The sequence below is a fragment of the Betta splendens genome, chromosome 5, assembly GCF_900634795.4.
Source record: "Betta splendens chromosome 5, fBetSpl5.4, whole genome shotgun sequence".
Taxonomy (NCBI): Eukaryota; Metazoa; Chordata; class Actinopteri; order Anabantiformes; family Osphronemidae; genus Betta; species Betta splendens.
The window spans coordinates 14,386,336-14,408,108 of record NC_040885.2 but is presented as its reverse complement, the minus strand read 5'-3'; the positions used below and the strand labels follow the sequence as shown (position 1 = coordinate 14,408,108).

Sequence of the window (21,773 nt, the reverse complement as noted above, 5' to 3'; positions counted from 1 at the left end):
TTGGTTCATTACATTGAGTTTGTGTTGCTTTCAAACGGCTCCAAGGCTTCAGTCGCTTTGTCATTTAATGGATGTGGACTTTGTCCACGGAGACCAGAGTTGATTGATTTTGGGTCCTGGTGGTTGTTTTGGTTATTACTGAGCCAAATTTCATCCCATGTGAATAACAGAACGAGGCGTGGCAGTTTTTGTACGGACAGCATGCTGGCGTGAGTTCATCAGGTCCTTCTGCAGAACCTCTGCTTCTAGAACCAGAACACTGAACACATCGAATGACGCTGACCCGAGGGGGGCGAGGGGCGGCGGTTACTAAGTAGTGGGCTGACACCAGAGGGCAAAAGCATTAGACACTTTAAAAAGCTTGAATTGCATTAGCCAAAGGGCACACAGGACAGAAAAGGGGAAATGTTGTAGTCATGGGAAATATTCTGAAAATCATTGTGCACGGCTGCTTGGAGTTTTCCCGCCCATTATCAGGCCTATTAGACAGATTGCTCCAGTGGGGATTCAGAAAAAATAAGAGACATTCAGTTCAAAGTAACACAAAATGAGACAAAGGGAAGAATGATTTTATTGGATGGATGCTGGGAATTTTTATTTCGTTTTAACAAGGGATATTATTGGATGGATCTGTTATGAAGCCTGGCTGCATGAGGGTGTGAGTCCTAATCCCTGAGGAGATGAGGCTGGTTCTGTGTGGGCCTGGTGCCTGCGGGACGGTGTGTGTGTGTGTGTGTGTGTGTGTGTGTGTGTGTGTGTGTGTGTGTGTGTGTGTGTGTGTGTGTGTGTGTGTGTGTGTGTGTGTGTGTGTCTGACACCGACTGAAGAAGGCGGAGCCGATCTTTTCCGCATTTTCCCTCCTCTGCCTTTGAATGAGGGTGGGAGCTTCTGGGAACATGCGTGTGCACGTGCGCGTGTATGGGCTGCGAACCATTAGCTTTCCTCTCATGTGGTTGATATTAGAAATCAAACTAGCGCTAATAAGGTCCAGGTGAGATGCAGAGAGGCGCTTGCGTGCACGAGCGACCCACACAGTTACTTGTTCATCGGCTGCAGTTCTATTAGCTCAGTGTGTAACAACGGGCCTGCGATACGGCTTGTTTTGAAGAATAGACAGCTGTGGATAAAAAAGACCCACTTTAACTGACATACTTTGTTTCCTAATGGATGAACGGCTGATTTACCTACAGGTGAGTGTGAGGGTAAGTCTGTGTACCTGTGTGGGTGTGAGTTCTCCGATGACTCACGCCGCGCTGTCCTGTCGGCAGGCAGGGAAGAGGAGGCAGTGTTTATTATTTTGCCAGGTCGCCATAGCGACGCTGCATCTGTGTAATTACGCCACGGCGTCTTAACAGTCGCCTTCCTCGCTGCGTGTGTCTCTGTGACGTGCGCCGATTAGGAAAAACCTGTCAGATTGGAGATTGGATCGGAGGCGCGGGGACGGGTCCCGGAGAGCTCGGGTGCAAACGCAGAACACAGATCAGCATCGAACATCTGTCTGAGACGCGGCTCCAGAGACAGTAAACTTTGTTCTTCCTACGCCCTCCTCGACAAAACGCTCTCACGCAACAGATCTCGCGTGTGAACTTCACTCTGTCGCCCAGAAGTTCGATTCCTCCCAGTGAACCAGTGCAGCTTCAGCACAGATTCACATGTTCGGATACTATTTCATGGCTGGAATAATTATTTTTGGCAAAAATGAGAGAGCGGGAGACGATGAGAATCAGTGCAGATTGAGTGTGTTTGTGGCAAGGCCTCTGGATTCTCAGATAAGACTCCTTGACACATACCAGCCTTAATGTACACCGTTGTCCAGGAAGCGCGGACACAATTGTTTTTGCTGGTAATACAATTGTACAGAATTTAAAATTGTGAAGTCTAATTAAGATCGAAATTAAAGCTGTGCTTAAAAGATGCCAAAAGATGTAGCTGCACATTATAAACCAGCACAAGAGAAAAGACGAGTGTGCTCTGTGCAATGAAAGGTCAAGCGTTTACTCCAGCTTTAAGGACTGGACAGTTGATGCCTGAGGTTGATGCAGTAAATGAATCAACTGGCAGCTGATGTTAAAAAAGGACAATGTGTATTTCCATCAGTATCAGTGCTCAAACTTTTGAACATCTAGTGAGATTATAAGTGTTTTGTTTATAGCACAAGGACATTTTAATGGGTTCCAGGTTTATAGTTTAGAGTTTCTAAAATGAGATTTTAAACATTGAATGACCCAGACCACACTGGGATTGTTTTTCGAACTGTTATTTATGAAAAAGTCGTCCTGACTTACAAAGAAAGATGAAGATTCATTCTCTTTGTGTGTTTTCGTTTCTCCGTTTTGTTCTCCCTCGTCCGAATCGTTCCCAGTCCGGCATCAATCTCCCCCCTTTCATCTTCTCCTGCGTTCTCGTTCCTCCCCGTCCCGCTGCTGCTCGGCCGCTCGGCCTCTCGTGTGTCTTTCTATTCCTGGTTCTCTGCTCTGTAAGTAAGTGACAGTTGTGAGGCGCGGCGGCGGCCCGCTGATGCCACGTTAACCAGATCAGATGCCATAACAGGAAGTGGTGACTTACTAGCGCTGCCAGCCAAAAGCAGGCGAGCGGTTACTGATACGCTGACATGAAGCTGCTGTGGGTCAAAGGGAGCCGGACCCTCGCTCAAACAGGCGCTGCGGCGGCTCGGACCTGCCGTCCAGTCTGCAGGACTTCAGGCTTTGTGACGTCGTGATACAGTGTATGTTGATTCTTGCTGAAGCAGAAACACATTTAGAAATCTCAGAAGAGAAGCGTGCGCAGCCGAATCGAACCCACTGCAACACGCGATCGTCGCTCGTGGTGTGTGTTCAGTCGGTTTTGTGATGGCCTAAACTGAGGATAACTAACTGGATGTCTTTTCTTTTTCTGTGGCGTCAAATATTGTTTACAGTTTATTCCCTGTGGTCTTCTGCCATAAAACGTAAATGGAAAATAGCAGACGACTTTATGCTGAGAAAAAATCCCTTTAGGAAAACAATAAACCTTTGGAAATGCTTTTTTTAAAACATGTCATTAACTTTGTTTCAACAAAATTCAGTTGTCTTATTTACAGAAAAAAAGAATAATTCTAGTTCTCGCGTGGGCCCGAAAAATACAGTCGGTCTGCATCTATTGCAGATTTACAAACTTAATTAGGTCTTTAGAAAAATAATATTATTGGCACACACGCAGAAAGAACTTTCCATTTTCATTAAGAGTGGAATTTGTTGGAAAGGAAAGAAGAGCAGGACGGAGTAAAGGGTGAACGGGAGAAATGTTTCATAGTGAGCGTGGAGGAGTGAGTGAGTGGAAGAGCGAGAGAGAGAGAGAGAGAGAGAGAGAGAGAGAGAGATGCAGATTGTTTTAAATCCGCAGCGAGTCAGGCTCTCAAATTTATGCCCATGGGCTGCTTCTTGGGTGGGCTGCAGGGAGGGCGGTGCACTCGCTGGAGCAGGGGAAAGTTGCCGACTCCAGACTGCTTGCCTTGCTCTGAAGCTTGGCTTTTCCTGCTGGAACACATTTACAACTCAAGCGTCCTGACTGGCTGAGTCTGACTGAGCACGCGGCGCGGCCCTGCACAGACTAAACTACGCGGACTTTCCTGCCGCTTGTCGACAAACCCTGCTGTGGTCGCGTGTTCTCATGACGATAATTGCCTTGTTTTTAGCACCACAACGTGCGGTAAGCACACAGAAGTCTGGATTAGCAAAAAAGTATTATTGTATTTTGTATTAGAAATATTCGGAATTAAAGACGCACTGGGCTTTTTCTTCAAAGAGCAGTTTGTATTCAAGACTTGGGATCAGATAAGACGTAATTCCGGCTCGTCTGTATTTCGTGCCAGCAGTAAATGTTTGTTTTGTGTTTGTTTTGCACAGTATGAGAAAGATCAGGGTCCTCGTCTAGCGTTGAGCAGATGACCTGATGTTGAGGAGCGTAACTCGCTCGGCAACCAGTGAGGAGAAGTTTCCACAGGGGAGATTTGAGGCGCTGGAGAGGCCCAGTGGTTTGGGCCGCGTGTGTGCGATACCATCAAATGTGAATCGAATTCTTTACAAATGCAAGATCTCAAACCTGATTTCACGCACAGAAGCTATTTTACCCCATTAAACAAGTCCTGTATGATCCATTGAGCATATTTTATCAAACAGCATGAATGAATCGAAGTCCCTCCTCAAGTTGTGTCCTACTTCTGTGCTGAAAGGCCGGTTGAGCGCTGAGTTTCCCAAACCTTTTGGAGTTTTTTATTTCCTGCCTCAGCAACAGACTGAAAACGCACAACGAGCGATGACATCAGCAGCATGTAAATCAGCTCGCAGCACAGCAATAACCCCAACTTCAAATGCTGAAGCCGGTTGGTTGGTTGACCACGATAATGTGCTGACACACACACACACACACACACACACACACACACACTGCAAGGCCAGAAGTAAACAAGCCCTTGAGTTAGTGTGAACATGGATCATTTCGCTTTTGGCTTTCAAATTGTGGCTATCGCTACAAAAAATGTGCAGCTTTCAAAGAACCTTTCAGAGAAATGCACGGGTGTGTTCCTGCTTCCCAGCAGTCCCGGTTTGGTCCCGTCTGGCTGCTTTGCAGGCTAATTCACTCTGAAGGTATTACGGTTATTGGACGGCTTGTAAACCATTAAATCTTTATTTACAAGAGAAAGAGGAGAGGGCCTCGGCGGCTGCGTGCGCGCGGGCCGGGTCGCGGTCGGCAACCGACCCCACTGTGAGGCAGCAGAACCAGCAGCCTGACGGGACATCTGGTCCTTTTTGCAGCAAGAAGCAGACCACTCCTCAATTACATAATTGTGCCCATTAATTACCGGAGGAGGGCCTTCATTTCCTGGTAGCCAGTAACTGACAAAGAGCCAGTAAAGACGGACTCCATGACACACACGATTCTGTTGTGGCTGCTGAAACTTACTGCCTTCTCTTTTGTTGCCCGTTAGCCTTAGCATTAGCTCGCGACGCGCAGCACAGCTGGATGCTAAACGATCCAGGGCCGCTTGTTGCAGCCACTTGTTTGTTGGCCACACATGAAGCGCCCCGCAGGTCGCTGAGCTCATGAGCACGCGAGCTCACCTGCGTGTTGCGACTGGACGGACGCAGGTGCGAACTCTGCGGAGGATCTGACGCCGTGACAGCGCCGGCGAGCAACTGTTTGACTGGAACGCGTGGTTTCGACGGGCAACGGTGCGAACGCGCTCCCGTCCGCGGTACGAACACGTCGGCGGCGGCGAAACGGGCTCATTCTTCAAGGAGCGGACACAAAGTGGAGCGAGTCAAGACGCAGGATGACATTAGATGCATGGTTTCCATGCCGTGAACTGACCTGCTGCTGCACCCAGCATGAAACAAATGTCGGAATTACAATGCGGCTGTTGCAGCTGTTGTTTTCTCAGGTCTGGAGCTGTTGTCCCCTCCTCCTCCCCCTCCTCCCCCTCTCTGGCTGTACTTCTTTCTTCTGATGCTTCCCTTGTCCCGATCACTGTCTTTATGCGGGGGGGGGGGGGGGGGGGGCTGTGGGACAGAAGCTCCCGCAGTAATGCACCTGCCAACAGAAGTCTGAGGAGAGCGTGAGACAACGGAAGGGAGCTGGTGGGGGAGAGGCCGCGTCTTTCTGTGGGCGAGGGGTACAGTGAAAGGAGGCGGCTGCGGGAGCGAGAGTCTCCGTCAGCGAGGACGGCGGCACCCTGCTGGGCATTTATTCCACGCTTAGCAGACCAGACTCAGCTGAATACGCAGCGAGTCAACGGGGATCCGCACGCAGAGCACAGCACTGTGAGTCCACACAGCGAAGGACGGGGAACTTTAGCAGGGAGTTTTCCCTGTTTGTTACCCAGTGCATGCTGGGAAAAGGATTCAGATCTTCCAAGTGCTAATATTTACTGTATTAAAGCTGCTTGCTTGTCATGCAGCCTCCAGTCCAACATCGCTTGCTCCTAATCTGATGACTCGGCAGCATGTTGTCCAGCCTCTACTGTTATGTCTGAGGACGGGACCGGCAGTTGTTCTTCTGTGCCACATTTATTGGCCCTCAGTGGTTCGCACCTGTAGTCCAATAAAAGCTTGCCGCCTTTGACTCCTCCTTTGAAAGCTTCATTTGGGAAATCGGCTGCAATTTGTCGCCGGGGAGAACTATCACTGGATGTTCAACGTTTCAAACTCCCCCGAAACCCACAGGATCTCATTCAAAGGGGTTATTTATCGACTCCTGTCTTCTAGCGCAGCTGCGGAGCGAAAATGTGGTGAGCACTTGTGCGTTCGGCGTGCATCGATGCAGCGTTTGGGCGTTTGGGGGGAGAAGGCTCCCAGATGTGGACGTCGTGCAAGGAGATGGCGATTAGCTGAAACTTACTGTTTGCGTTAGGTGTTGTGGATTGGCATAAATGTGGGTTGTTTTAAAACAACAAATGGTAAATGTAAGGCAGCAGAGGATGGCGGAGGTCGGGAAACTCAAACCCAAATAGTCAGGTTTATTATAAATATTGCTCAAATGTGGTATAGTGTGCTTTAATTGTTAACGACTTCCTGCTAATCTACAGGAAGTGCACTGATTTGTTTTATCCAACGTGTCCAATTGCTCCTTTCAGACTGCAGTAGAACTCAAGTTGTGAGTTGTGAGTCTGGGTCAGAGCCCAGGTGTTGGCTGGTATTCTTCGCTAGAGGCACCGAACCAGCCGATGGGCGACCAGCGACCCCGATGTGTGCTCGTGTTGCCGTAACGACCATTCAAGCAGCTTCTGCAGCAGTAGCTGGTCGCTGCACCGACAGACTGCAAGACGAGCTCCAGTTAAAAGGTGAGCCGAGCCCTGGTGCTCGCTCCCCTCTCTTCCTCCCTCGTCTTGTGTGTCCCGGCTCACACCCCGGCTTCCTGTGGGATCGAGCCGAGCCTCGGGGAAGAGGGCCGTCTGTTTCCAACCAATGGGCTCCGACTCACATGCTCCAGCTTGTCGGCCTGAGCTCGTGTGAGTGACTGGGTGCATGTAGGTGCCTATACGTCCGCGGGTTACTGGCTGTGTGCGAGTGAAGATGTTCAGAGATAGGATTTTTTTTTTGTCTTGTGGGTGGAGATGACTGTCTAGGACAATTCAATTAGTAGGAGCTCAGTGTGGTCCAGGTTCATCTCAGGTTTCCCAAAAACAACTCGTGTCTCTGGGACGACGGCGGAAACTATGTGAAATCTAAAAGGCTCAGTAAAACATTTACTGTCTCTCGTTGCAGTGGAAAATAAACAGTATGTACATGTGATACTTGCACATTAACCAAAGATTTATTAGTGTCTGCGGTATTTTTCATGCACTGGCTAAATGCGCGTGTGCTGACACGGCCCTGACTTCCCCCCATCAGTGTGACGCGGTCTCTTTTGGCGGCGGCTCCTCCACCTCGCTGCCTCTTCCTCTGCTGGTCGGCATCAGAGGCGTGTGGCGTGTGTCTGAGGTGTGTGGCTCACCGCCGCGTCGCTGCCTGGAGGCCTCCTGCACGCCTGCTGTCACCTATGACACAGCGTCACAGCCAAATCGGAGGGTACGACTTCTAATTCACCCGCAGTTCAACGAGGGAGTTGTTTTAACCTGGGCCAAGTGGGGGCTGGAAGTCGGGGGAAGTGAAACAAAGTGAGGATAACTCACTGGTTCCATTTTCCTTTATTTTGCCTGCACGTTTTTTTATTCTGTTAATAAGAACTTGGAGCTGAAGGTCAAAAGGTCGTCTTTCTCCTCTCCTCTCTGCAACCACCTTTCTCCTTCTCTCTCCTCTCCTCGCCTCTCAGTAAACACCCTGAAGAGCAAACGTTTTTAACTTGGAGTGTTAGCGCCGGAGCTCTTCTGCTAACTGACCCGGGGCTCTGAAGAGCTGCACATAACAGGCGGCCACATTGGCTTTTGTGTGCAGGAGGGTCTTTACATAACCTACATAACCAAGCACATTGTCTAGCAACCAGTTGGCTACTGAAGGGCCTTGTAAATGGAGGAGGGGGTCTGCTCGAGTGGAGACCAGTAGCCCAGTTGAGAGGCTACTGGAGCTAAGCTAGGTCATGACTAAAGTTTGTGAGCTTGATAATGGATCAGAGTATTGATGTAATGAGCTCCCTGAAAAGAAAATGTGGAGTTGCTTATATACAAAATGATACTAAAAGATTGCATAGTTACTGGTGTGAATCATTTCTTAGTGCCCTGAAGCCCCTCACTGTGCTCCCATTACTCCACAAAGCCCGGCCTTCTTCACCCTGTTTCCAGCATTTGGGTCTGGGCCAGAACTCTCGGACCTGCCCAGGACGCTGAGGTACATTTTTCCTGCCTACTCCCAACGATTAGTTTTTACAAAATGTTTTCATTTGGCAGAAGAGAAATATTTGCATGTGTCTCGGTGCACAGAGTAGAAGAAAACCTTTAAGTATTTGAGTCGAAGATCTCATTAAAATGAGGGACTTTACCTGACTTATGATTGTTTTGTGACACATTCAGGGCCTGTTTAATGTTTTAGCAGTGAATCAGCATTATGTCAAAGTATTACTGTACAAAAGGTAAGGTACTGTAACTCCTTTCGGCTTTTCCCCACAGTGAATGATTCACATGGTTGTTATTGGCTAGGTTTTGCGCTGGATGCCCTTCCCGCCGTAGCTCCTCTATTTATCTGGGCTAAGAACCGGCACAGAAGTCACTAGGTTGCAACTCCTGCGGCCAGATTTGAACCCACAACCACGAATTGCACCAAACGGCCAGCGCCATTACAAAGTGAAAAACATCTGTATTCATGAAAGGCCTCACTCACACTAATCACCCAGCTGCCATTTGAGGGGGTTGCTGGTAGCTGTGATTTTGACACAGACTCATTATCAACTCCACACTTCACCTTAGATCTGATGATAATGACCCATTTATCAGCGACACTTGATGCTGCTGTCATTCTTAACAGTTCCCTGCCAGGACAGAGGAAGCTTTTACTGCCGTTCCTGAGATGTGGCTATTGTCTTCCAATACACAAAGACAAGGTGTCCTGATGGCCCATGATGGCCCCTGTGTGAGTCCCAGGACGGCCCCTAGTTGCACCATTGAGGGTTTTCTCGCTATTGTGACCAGGCTGCTATTACGGGACACGGCCGGAGGAGCGAGGTGGGGAGAGGTGGATGAGGGTTTCATGGACGCTTTGAAAAGATGTGTGAAATAGGAGCATGGGTATTAAGGGTCTCGGCTCAGTTGGGGGTCTATTGTGGCTGAGGCTGAGCCCCTACTGGCATCCATGATCTCCTCCATTGACACAGAAACTCTGCTTCGCTCCCTGTGTGTTTTTTGTAAATCTGTCTCACTCTCTCTGAATCAGAGGGAAAGAATCTGGAGAGTGCTCCTCTGAGTTGAAGTTTACAAGATTTATACTAAACTCTTGATGCCCATAAATGACAACGAAGTTGTACAGATGAGGTTTACTGTACGTAACTGAGATGGTCATAAGACATGACACACTATGCTCAGCCCAGTCCGTATATTTTATTCTATTCTTGTTTACTATATTTAATTTTGTCATCCTAATTGTCTGCTGTAAATCTGAACTGCCCATCCAAAAACAGGAATGAAAATTTTCTGTTAGTCGACCTGAAGCTTTTTCCAGCTCGCTTGCCTTTTCTGGCCTTAATTGATTTGCGAGTTGACAGGCAGGGGGTGACTCGACTTGTTTCCAGTCCTTATTTACACTTTTGCATGCAAATGACCAGAAAATACCATTTGCATTTCAATTAAAAATACATTTCATTAATGCTTATTTATATAAATGAGCGTTTATTCACACTTTGACATGATTATAAAATTAACATGTTCACATTTTTGTGTTCATTAATTGTGATATTTTAATCCACTGTCACACTATTTGACATGCAGTCCTCTCCCCACGTCCCCACAGGGCGCTCTGGGTGCTTTGCGAGCATGATTCGGACAGATTGTGTGTGTACATATACCTATTTGCACAGCGTTATCCAGCTTGTGTGAGGCCAACAGGAGTCGCGCAATTGTCAATAGTAGTACTCTATAAAAACCAGTCACTGACAAAGAGAGAACAAACAGCCGCGGTTTGTTCAGGATTTCCTAGCAAACGGTGCACAAGAAGGGCCACGGACTCAGGGCCGAGAGAGAAAGGGAGAGTAGAGGAGCTGGTGTCTGACTGTCCCTGTGTAGCGACGGGCGCAAGGGTTTGATGCTTACAGTGACTGGGCTCTGATATTAAGCCTGTACATGAACATAGGAACATATTTACAGTAAGAGAATAAGAAAGTCTATTACAGTCACATATACTAATGTCCCCTAATTAGGGTGTTATTATAACAACATGCATTATGTTTTGCACATATGATATATATATGCAATCACATGACAAGGATCACACGACCACAGCAGGATAATGGGTTCCACAGTAGCTGTCATGTCCCACACAGTCATAAACAAGCGTCCGAGCCTCCCTTGTCCCTTGTAAATGGTGAGAGCCACTAAGGGCCGGGACAAATGTGGAGGCCGAGCGCCTGTGGCCTGCGGGCAGGAAATGAGGAAGGACTGTGGGAACTTGTAAAAAGCCACCGATATGTGTCACCGCTTGGCTCGTCAGGAAGCGTCGCGGAGCCTCTCGGTTTCTAAACCCACTGGATGCCACGCATTCTCCCGTTAATGCTAATATGCTGTTACTGTCACGTTCTAAACTTGATGCGCTTTGTTGAGCTGTTCCTGTTGAGAGCACCTGCTAATGAGTCATTGTGTGAAATGTAAATGGCGGCACTGTCGCTGGGGATAAGCCACCACAACAGGAGCATAACACTAGAGCCCTTGTGCAAACAAAGTGTTCTCCAATGAAGGAGGCATTTAAAAATGATCGCTCTTCACAAACAGAATGCGACCCTCCTCCTTCCGCCCCGCTGCCCCCCCTCCTCTTCCTTACACTCCTCCCCAAACTCCCTCTTTTTGTCATCCTTGCCCTTTTTCCCTTCCTCTCTCTCTAAATTCTCATCTGGCCCCGCGTCTGTTGAAGACATTTGGCCGGGGCTAAACCTGGAGTGACAAACGCTCCCTTCCTCTCGTCATCAAATAGCTAAATCTGTGTCCGTGTCTTGCTAGATGCTTCGAGGGCCCGATCGGTGGAGGACTGGCGAGGAGCGAATGGGCCTGAATGCGAGTTGGAACGAGGGATTGAGTGGCCATATTGGGGGAAAGAGAGAAAAAGAATCACAGATCCGAGTTTGAGAGAGGAGTGATTAAAATTCATCCCACGGTGCAAACAAAAGGAGGAATGAAAAAGGGGGAGAATGCAGGAGAGAAGCGAGGGTGAGTGTTGGGAGGGTAAGAAAGATTTGGGTGAAAAGAAGATTGTAAGCCTCAGCAGATCCCTGAACAGTGCCCCCTCCCTAAATGACTGCCTTTGACTCACGGTACAATTATCCCGCGAGACAACAGAAAACAAGGAAGGAGAGGGGGAAAGTGAAGAGGAGTGGGAGATGGATAGTTGAAGGGGAAGACGGAGAGAGGGATAGGGGGACGTTAATTATTCGACAGGCTTTTCCTCCCGAGCAGGGCTGAACGGGGGGTCAACAATTGACTCAATTACAAGACAAACTCCCCAAGGGCCCTACACCACCACTCAGCACGGACCCCGCGGCCCTCGGGCGGCCTGTTGATGTTTTTTCCACCTCTCTTTGCTTTGCCAGTAAATGCTGGGCCCTCTTCAGGTGCCCCCGGCAGACGCAGGAGCTGCGGGCCTCGCTCAGACCGTAACCTTTTCAGCAACTGATTGATTCCCCGCTCTGTTCTCCGTGAAGAGAGGCGCGAGAGGTAGCGGAGGGGCCGCTGGAGAGCCGGAGCCGGAGCTTTGTTGGGCTTTAGCTGATAATGAATAAGAAACGTCTGGTGACCCATGAGGAGGCGCTTTCTTTCCATTGCACAGGTGGAAATCACCGTTTCTGTATTAGTGTGCATCCTCTGACCCGTATGACAAACTAAGACTAAACAGACAAGCTGCAAGCGAGTCAGTGATGCTGCTGTCTGAATCCAAATAAATAAGCAATTATTTTGAATTGTTTTTTGTGACTGATCAACACCTACAAGACTACGACCAAACGAAAACTTATGGGAGTTATTCCCATTGTTCCCACTGACCCCGCCGTGATAAGGTCAGACAATACAGTGAGGAATGGGATTTCCACAATAGGCCTCCAGTCCTTCTCTTGTCAGTCAATGGGACTGCTCAAGCATAGTGCCGTTCAACACGGCTCGCTCTTTTTCTCTTTTTTTTCTGTCTCTCTTCTTCCATCAACTTGCTTTTTCTTCCGTTGTTTCCCCCTTTGTCGTTCCCATTTTTCCTCCCGACCTCTCGGTCCCTGTCTTTCTCTTTCTTCTGATCCCCTCTGATTCCGCCCATTCTTTCTTTGTAAAAGGGAAAGGAGGGCATGAATACCACACACAGACTTTGAGTCGCTCGCTTCACGGCACATTTTTTTTCCTCCGTCCTCATTGAATCACCCCACTCGCTTTGGCCTAATCTTTAACGTGAACGTCTCAGCTCAGTTCTTCGAGTTTATGCGATGACCTTTAAGCTGATGTGAGTTGTATCTCAGGATGCAATGGCTGCTTTCAGGTGACAGCTCACGATGGTGGTGCATTTGGCTCAGAACCAGAACAGAATATTTCAGATTGACAAATCTGAGAGTACCCGGTCGTTTATGGAAGTCTTGCCTCAAACCGTGACTGCATTTTTCTCATATATTTGGCCTGAATTTGTTTGTCACATCAGGTCTTTGGATCTCTCACTTGCGTGTTTCTGTTTGTATACACGTATCTGTGTGTGTGTGTGTGTGTGTGTGTGTGTGTGTGTGTGTGTGTGTGTGTGTGTGTGTGTGTGTGTGTGTGTGTGTGTTACACCTGCGTCTCTCGGCCAGTATTTATGACAGCTGATGCGTAAATAACCCTGCACTGTGTACAGTGCACCTTTCTGTGCTCGACTTTGTGTACCACAGGCGGCGAGTGTTTACGCGAGAGTCCGCCTCCTGCGCATCGCTGAGCACCGCATGGAGATGCAGGCTGGAATTCAGGGCCGAGACGCAGTGAAAGGGAGCCTCTGCCTCACGCATGCGATAGGATCAGTGTTTACAGGCGCAAATAGCTGGAAGCTTCTCTGACTGCAGCTTGGACACGTTCTGGGGAAATAATGCAGCATTTCACAGAAGCGAGACATCAGTCTTTGACCAAATGAGACTGAAAACGAGTAGCACGTAACACAGACAGCGATGCAACACTTCTATAGATGATACTTAGCGTTGTACAAGCTGGTCCCTGTTTCCTTAACAAAAACACAACATTAAACTGTAATGTTTAGCAGCTTGTAGGTGAAACATCATGATGAATTTGGAAAATGGCAGGAATTACCGACCACAACGCTGGCACTCGTCTCGACTTCCCATCATCCTCCACTGTGCTGCTGTTTGATTAAACTTCGTACTCGTCATGATTTGTGTTTCGATTTCCAACCGTCGTGTGGGAAGCGTTTGAGCGGTCACCTTTGCTTTTATTTGTTTCTCTTATTTCGCCCACGGCAAATGACATCACTTTTTCCACTGCAGGCGATCAGTGCAAAGGACCCTGAGAAAAGCTTCTATGATGAAAGGCTGAACGTGGGAAGTGATACTGGGACCAGCTGAACGGCCTTCTCTGAGTTCATATTCAGTGCTTCCCATCACAATACCTTTCATGTATTCTAAAAAAAAACAATGGAAGCATTTCAGGACACCGCTGCAAAAATCACCCTGAAATGATTTTGTTTATCCCACTGTTTGTTTGTGACGTGTACGATGAGTTTTGCTCACCTCCAATTTCGTGGTTGAGCCGTTTTCTTCACCACCACCGTGTTTTTTTCCGTCTTCTGTACTTATGGGCCCTGTAGACACTTATAGAAGCCTGCAATAGGTGGCTGCCTGAAAGAATCAAAAGAAAACGCAGAGTTACACTCCTGTGGTCAGTCCTGTTGTTGAGTAACTCGTGATGCCTTCACTGACATGTCATAAGTCACAAAACCGATGAAGGCATTCTTCTTGTGTGTGGTCCCTCCACAACTACACATTAGTAAATATTGGAAAATGTGTTCCCAACTTAAAGTTTGATTTCATAACCAGTTTAAATGAGCTGCAGTTTAAGTCTCTCATGTGTTTTTGATCTCATACATTTTAGAGTAAAATCCAAAACGTGGCTTTAATGAGTGCATGCTTTTTTCGGCACAAATGTGAGCAAGCACTGGTTGTGTGCGCGTGTTTGTTTTATGCTTCTTAGCCTTTCAATTCACAGCCAGCTGATTACCTGATTTGTTGCCTTTTAGTTATGTTAATGCCACTTAATTACAGCCCCGGTGGGAGCTCACGGCTCACTCTCGTCTCTCTCCCACACACTGTCCCTTTCACGTACTTCTCTCTCTCTCTCTCTTTCTCTCTGTCTCTCTCTCTCTCTCTCTCTCTCTCTCTCTCCAGCCATTCTTTCATTTCATGTCGTAACAATCAGCTCAACAGATATTGTGGCTGCTGCTTGGCGCTACTGTCAGCAGCGTGGCGTCTCTCAGTCCTGGGATCACAAAGATGCATCTCTGAGTGCTCCACATGTTTGTAGAGCCTTTCAGACGGCTGTGACTCGTTGGTAACTGCGTATGTGCCACCCCGGACAAGTCTTTTATTCGCTCAGAGAAAGTGTGTGTGTGTGTGTGTGTGTGTGTGTGTGTGTGTGTGTGTGTGTGTGTGTGTGTGTGTGTGTGTGTGTGTGTGTGTGTGTGTGTGTGTGTGTGTGTGTGTGTGTCTCACATGCTAAGCCCCAAACATCAGCCCGGAGATCCCAGCTATTAAACGCTAACGCGGGCCTGGACGCCTCGTCCCCACCAACATCTGGGCATTAAACTAAACGCATGTGATATGTTGCTTATGAAGTCAGCAGCTCAAGGCAAGACCACACAGAAGAAGTTCATATTTTACGGGATGTGAGAGTGTATGACTGAAATAGCTGCCTGCTAATTTGTTCACTTAAGCAATGTCAGACTGAATGAAAATGGAAAACCTAATATGCATCTCTACTGTTTTGCATCATCAAATTTGTCATGACTGCACATCAGTCAGCTGTTCTCATAAGATTTATAGATCATTGCAGATAATCCTCTCGAAGGAGGGAGATGAGTTAAAGCATGATTAAAAAAATCATAAACTGAAAATACATTTTTTGAAGTGTGGGACAATTAAGATGAAGGGTTCAGGACAATCGACGAGCTCTATCAGAGGTGTTCACAGACACAGACACACACACACGAACACGTCTACATGTGTGTGACTGCAGCGCTGAGGACAAGTCATCACACGTGTGTTCAGCTGCTGGGACAGATGTAACTACAGTTTACGTGCCGAGGACGGGAAGAGAACAACACTCATTATTCTCAGATACGGCAGATTTTGAATTAAGCGGATGACATCGTTGACGGGAGAGGCATTAACGCGTCAGAGCGAATGTGCCGCGGGCGGCGGCGCTGAGCGGCTTTGTGGGGATCATTTATGTGCGGCTGACGTCTGCTCTCACAGCTTGTGACAAATAATGTGTGCAAACTGACAACAGAAGGGCAGAAGGTTGAACATTTAAAAATGAGAGTTTGTGTTGCTGTTGATGGTTTTAACCCTTAAAGTACCAGAAACATTTGTTGATGCTTGCTCATATTCCCTCTGCACATCTGATTAAGCAGTAAAATACCACAAACACGTCACTTTGTGTGACCACATAATTATCTGCATCTGCTCCTGTGAGGTTGATCTTCCATCCTATCCAACCATGTTGATGACCTATGATCAGCCTCACACCCCTGAAACAAAACAGACCAATGACTTGAAGTCCTGTGGCCAACAGCTTCCACGTGGAGTTCGCGTTCACTCCGGATGTGCTCCTCCCCCCCCTCCCCCCTGAGACTCAGAGATGTGGTCAGCGGGCTCGCCCGACGGCCTGCAGGCCTCATCTGCTGCTGTGTTGTTGGGAGGAACATGCAAACACGCGCGGACACATGCCAGCGTGCGCTCCGTCGGCGTCTGGCCTCCTGCCTTTCTTTGTCTGTCTCGCTCCCGGCCGCATGGACGCCCCCCCCCCCCCATCCTCTGGAGCCCCTCCGCCTCCCTTCTCTGCCTCTTTTTCCAGCTCCTCTTCCCCCGCCCTCGCTTCCAGCTGTGTTATACAGCTAAGGAATATACGCAGCAGCAGGTTGGCTATAAATATCTCCTGCCCACCCAAGACTGTTAGGATTATTATTTTTCTTATAATCACTGCGGTCTTTCTATAAACTGAACAGATTATTATCTGGTTTTTGTTCGCCGTGTGGGTCCAGTGTGTATGAGCCGCCTCTAGTTAGTTTCTGCACAGGACAGTTTCCCTTTGTTGGCGTCAGGGAGCTGAATGACAACGGAGAAGTTTTACAAGACCTGGATTTGTACCATAACTGCTACAGTGACAGTAGATGATTATAGTGGACAAAAGCTTGGACAGAAGATGACGTAGCTGCGCGGGAAAGGTCACGCAGCTGGGCGACGTTCAGGAGTGACGCGAGGGGAGAAGAGGAGCGCTTAGCTGGGTTTACTGTGGCAAACCTTTGTTCTTTCTCTTTAAAAGGGGGGCTGGGCTCCTGCTTGTTTATAGATGGAGCATTTCTGTGCACTACCTCGCTCTACAGCTGGAAGCCAGCTGTGTGAATCAAGCTCTCATCTGCTTTATCCATCCATGCTTCTCTCTCGTCCCCTCCCCATTTCCTCTGCCTCTTATCCTTAAAGGAGTTCAAAGAAATAGTTGTGGTCGGGGCATAACGTACCTGATACGCTGGCATGCGGAGGTGAAGCGAAGAAGTAGACGAAGACGAGAGTTGGGTGTTAGAGTGCGCGTTGGACAGAGGAGAGAGGAAGGTGTGTGCTGGGGGGGAGGGGGCGGACGAGAGAGGAGCGGGGCACAGGAAACCACAGGTATGCGCAGGGTGGCGAGTGGGTGGCCTGGTGAGAGGACAGAGAAGCTGTGGGACTGTGGAGGATGGAAAAGCTCAGGAGCTGGTGCTACAGCACCACCTCGGCCAGTTTGACAGAGATGCTGGTTTGGATCCCGAAACTGGCAAACGCAGCGCCCTGTGAGGGAGCTCCTGGCGCTGGAATGGACGCGATGCCTGCACAGGCAAAAGAAAACACACACACACACACACACACACACACACACACACACACACACACACACACACACACACACACACACACACACACACACAATCGCCGGCTGATCAAACCAACAGTTACACAGGTCGCAAAACAGTAATCACTGCACAGCTAATGCAGTACTTCACAGTACATGCAGGTACCGTGAGTGAACAACGGCGGTTCACGGCTGCATTTGTTCTCGTCAGTCACTCCACAGTTAGCACTTTAAACACAGCTCTCGGCTAATCTCCGCTTCAGCTTCCTGCACTTCTCGCCTCGGCTCCCGGTTCTCCCGTCGGCGGTGGCGTCGAGCCGCGTCTCTCCAGCCGCCCGACGTCTGTCATCAGTCACTCCGGCGGTGTAGCAACAAGGGATCAACGGTTCATTCTGCCGTTTTGACAAGGTGTGAACCCCGGCACGGAGACATCAGCGCCGCCGCGTCCACGCCGCTTCCACAGTTTACAGTGCAGGGACACATGAGGTGTGAATCAGCAGGGTTGAAACCAGGGTTACAGTGTTGACTGTATTAAACCACACTGACAGACTGGTAAACATTAGTTTAGGGCTTCAGGGATTGCTCTTCGTCAACGCAGCTGCTAAACGGCACATTTGATGTGTTTAATCCCTGACCCTGAAATCTCTGCTTGTGTTTTCTGGAAAATACATAATTTACCAAAAATCATAAACGTAAACAAAGCCGGAGTGTTCGATGCGAGCAAACCCTTCCACTGCACAGTTTACACTGGACAGAATCAACCCTTGTTTTATGCGAGGAATAAAATTCAGATTTTGGTCATGAATGTTTGCCGTTTGAAACTTCATGACCAAATTTGTATGAAAAGCCCGTGTGATGGAATTCATCACCGGCTTAATTTTCCTTTCCTTCACACTTCGGTTACAATCTGACACCAAAACCCTGGATCATCGAGGTGCACAACCGGGTTTTGTTATCCTCTTAAGCGTGTGCCTGTTTGACTGAAATAATTATAACCAATAATTATATAATAAGTTTAAATTGTAAAGTAGCTGATATAAGTTTGTTTCACAGTAACATAGATTTGACACGAGTGAAAGTTGCTCAACAATTAAATTTAAGCTGCATAGGATAGATTGGCTGTGGCAGGTCAGTGAGCGGGGCTTATTGTACTTTACAGAGACGTCTCTAGCCCCGTGGCCTTTTAGTGGCCACACCTTTGGCCCCCATCACATTACAGCAGCTGCTTGGAATTCAGAGTCTGGGTAAAAAGGGTAGAAAGCATAAGGGAGGGGGGGGGGGATAAGGGGGATAGTGTGAGTCGGGTGGGGGGGTTACAAAAACAAAGCCAGAATTTAAAAACAAAGTTTACCACTGAAGGAAAACAACAGGGCGAAGAGCAGCCAGTGGGTGAGCGGAGCAAAAAAGAGAAGAAGAAGAAAAAAGAAAACTCAAATGAGGTAGAATCTGGATTGTGGTTGGCTCAGGGCCCCAAGCCCCGCCTTCGACAACCCCCCCCCATCCCCATCCACCCTCCCACTTCTACTCCGTCTCGAGCCCTAAGACAACAGAATCCCCCACAAGCCCAGCCACATCAGGAACGGCTGGCTACATTATAGCTGCCATTATCGTCTCTCAAGTCATAACAGCCAGAGAACACCCACCTCGACTGCAGCTCCGCCAGGAGGGGGAGGGGGGGAGGGAGGGAGGGAGGGAGGGAGAGGTCGCAGGAGCAGGAATGAGAGAGGGAAGGAGGGAGCGCGGGAGAGGGTGGAGGCAGCGGGGGAGAAGAGGGAGCAGGAGATAGTCCGAGATAGAGACACAGGCCAAGGGGACGGGCTCACTCGGGGGGGGGGGGGGAGAAAGAAGGGGGCGAGGGGGGGGGGGGGGGGGGGGGGGGAACGCTGGGATGCATGTTTACGCTGTCCAACATGTTCCAAAGAAATGTTGAGCTTTACTGAAGCTGTTTTGGATCTTTGAAAGTAATAGATCATCCAGCAGCTCACACAGACACACACACACACACACACACACACACACACACTCTGCATGGGGGGGGAGGGGGGAGACGTGAGTTTAATGTTACACTCAGGAGTGGAGGACTGTAGACTGAGAGCGGATCAGGCCTTTTGTCTGACACGACCAGTGACCTGTGGAAATGTCCGTCCTCTCCGAAGACTCCGAGGGAGGAGGACGGACGCTTTATGGGAATGTCACAAATGGCCGATCTGTGCACGCCCGGACAATGATCCCTTTGTGCACCTCTAATAGGAACGATTACCTGAGAGCTGAGTGCAGTGGGACGAACGCACTTAAAGGAAATGTGACTGTTTATGCTGCGCGTTACGTTATCACTTCTTTCACGCCACTTAGTTACATAGCGCGTCCCCACGACTAGTTATGAGCGAAATACGCGTTGCAGGGATTCCACAGTATTTTACTCTCATTCACAGGAACTCCAGAAGCAGCTTTTGCCGAATTGCGTCTCCTTTCGGTGCAGCGGCTGCAGTGACAGTCCATAAGCATGAAAAAACATATTTTATTTATTTGTGGCGAGCTGTGTTCGCTTGGTGAGTAAGTAGGTTTATTACTGAAAGCCGCAGTCAGGCCTGGTTTAAAAATATCCAGTAATTGTGGGAAGCTCAGCTAACATCACCCCTGCACCTCACGAAGACACACTTCCATGAATATATTGATGTTTTTCCCAGCGGTTGCGTCATGCAGCATGTGGAGTAGCTGTCTGGCTGTTAGGTGTGGTCTGATGGTGCAGGGTGGTGATGCTGCAGAGTCTGGAGTGTTTGAATGGGAGGTTTTGGGTGTAAAAGTGGCTGGACGTCTTGTCCTCATCCTCCCTGGCGCTTGGTTCCTGCCCACTTCACGGTGCCACAGTGGACCCCACTTGTTTAGTTGGGCTCTTGATTTATGGCCCTTTGGTTTTTAATATGCTGCTGCCCTCATCCTCTTAAACGCAGCGCCACAAAATTACACCGGGGAGCGAAATCCTTCAGAGTTTCTCACAAAGTACTGATCTAAAATAGCCCGATGCCAGGACACCTGTGTCAGCGCCACACGTGTATGGAGTCAATGCAAGTTTACAGAACATACATCTTGTGAACATACCTACATGTATGTTATCAGTGGGTGTATGAAAATGAGACCTTGTGTTAGGATTTCTGTAATTTCACTGAAGACGTACTCGTTGGGTCTGAGATCAGACTGTGTAGCTTGCAAATGGTTGCGCAATGCAGCCGACTGTGTGCGGAGATGGAATACACACTTTGCTGCCTTGCAAACATTTTTCTCCTAAAAAAATTCCAACTTGCTCGTACACAGGTGGTCTTATAAATTATTCACTTTTTCTGCCACAATTTATCATATGTCAAACACACACCTGCTTCACTGCAAAAACAAAACCCCTCTCTCTCTCTCTCTCTGTCACACACACACACACACACACACACACACACACACACACACGCTACTGGGCTTACACAATACAAACTACCTCTAGTACACTCACAGTGACTGGTCCAGCACACTCCCTTACCTTAATGCTAATGCAAATGGCTTGAATTGAACAATTAATTGAACAACGGCTGAAGCGTGTACACACATACAAACACACTGTGTTGCTGCATTATTAACCCCCCCAACACACACACACACACTGACAGGTGTGTCAGTGTGTGTGTGTGTCCGGCGTTTCAGGACCCCTTCTTGGTATTTATTAGTCCTGGACAGCTGAGATGCACTTTGGGCTAATTATCATACACGCGTCTGAAGTTGGCGCTGACTATGTACAATTAGCCGTGGACCTCCCCCAGCATTTAGCCCCTCACTAACTGGGCGGCTCGACTGGGTTCCTACTGACCCTCTAACACCAGTGCGGCTACATCACTGGCAGCGCTCGGCTCTGCGCCGAGCGGCGACTTTCCCACATCGGCTTCGAGCACTCGTCACATGAACAGCAGCAGCGTGAGGTTTTGACTCCTCGTGCATGTGAAGGTCTCACAGGGTGCGCGAAAGAATGTGAAATCAGAAGGTCGGGTTGGATTCGTTGGTACATTCAGATGACAAAGGTCTGGTGATGCAGACCGAAACAGACAGCCTTTAGCTGAGTTTTACAGCTAATCATTAATCAAGTCTACTCACTTCTGTGTGAATTCTGACAGTGTGTAATTTTTTTGTCATAATTACGTCTTTTACCATGTTCGAGGCCCCCGTTTCAAATATTAGTACTTGTGCTGATGTGGTTGGATGTAATGAGCAGGTGCTTGTTCCTACGATCTCTCAGCTAGAATTACCTTACACATACACTCCTGCTGAAAGACACCCTTTCAATATGAGCTTCCTACAAAAGGCCGCTCTGTTCCACTCTCATTTTAATCTGTTAGCATCCTCTAACTATAAGCTTCCTCTGTATATGCCTTTTCCACGGCCATCGCTACTTTCCGTGGCGGGAGGTGCAGCAGGGCTTCGGTGTCTTTTAGCCTTTTAGTGTTTGAGGTGCAAGGCTGTGTTTAGAGAGGAGAGATTACAGCCAAGCCCACAGTTTGTGCGACAGGGTTGTGTGTAG

The 21,773-nt window shown here is 48.5% G+C and overlaps 1 protein-coding gene and 2 long non-coding RNA genes across 6 annotated transcripts in view; 1 reads left to right on the top strand and 2 right to left on the bottom strand.

Annotated features, from left to right (window-relative positions):
• gli1 (GLI family zinc finger 1) overlaps positions 1-21,773 on the top strand; it is a 33,644-nt gene that overhangs the window by 2,445 nt on the left and 9,426 nt on the right. The gene's annotated exons all lie outside the window — the stretch shown is intronic.
• On the bottom strand, positions 2,205-6,433 carry LOC129604115 (uncharacterized). The gene is made up of 3 exons (XR_008694766.1): positions 5,350-6,433; positions 2,566-2,740; positions 2,205-2,474 (listed from the first exon to the last, which is right to left on the bottom strand). It is a non-coding gene; the product is annotated as an uncharacterized LOC129604115 (long non-coding RNA).
• The window catches only part of LOC114855651 (uncharacterized), a 34,256-nt gene continuing 23,450 nt past the window's right edge, over positions 10,968-21,773 (bottom strand). For all 3 annotated transcript variants that reach the window (XR_008694765.1, XR_003785955.3, XR_003785956.3), the window contains exons 3-4: positions 13,849-13,956; positions 10,968-13,739 (exon numbers count right to left, since the gene is read on the bottom strand). This is a non-coding gene — a long non-coding RNA (uncharacterized LOC114855651). The remainder of the gene's footprint in view (positions 13,740-13,848; positions 13,957-21,773) is intronic.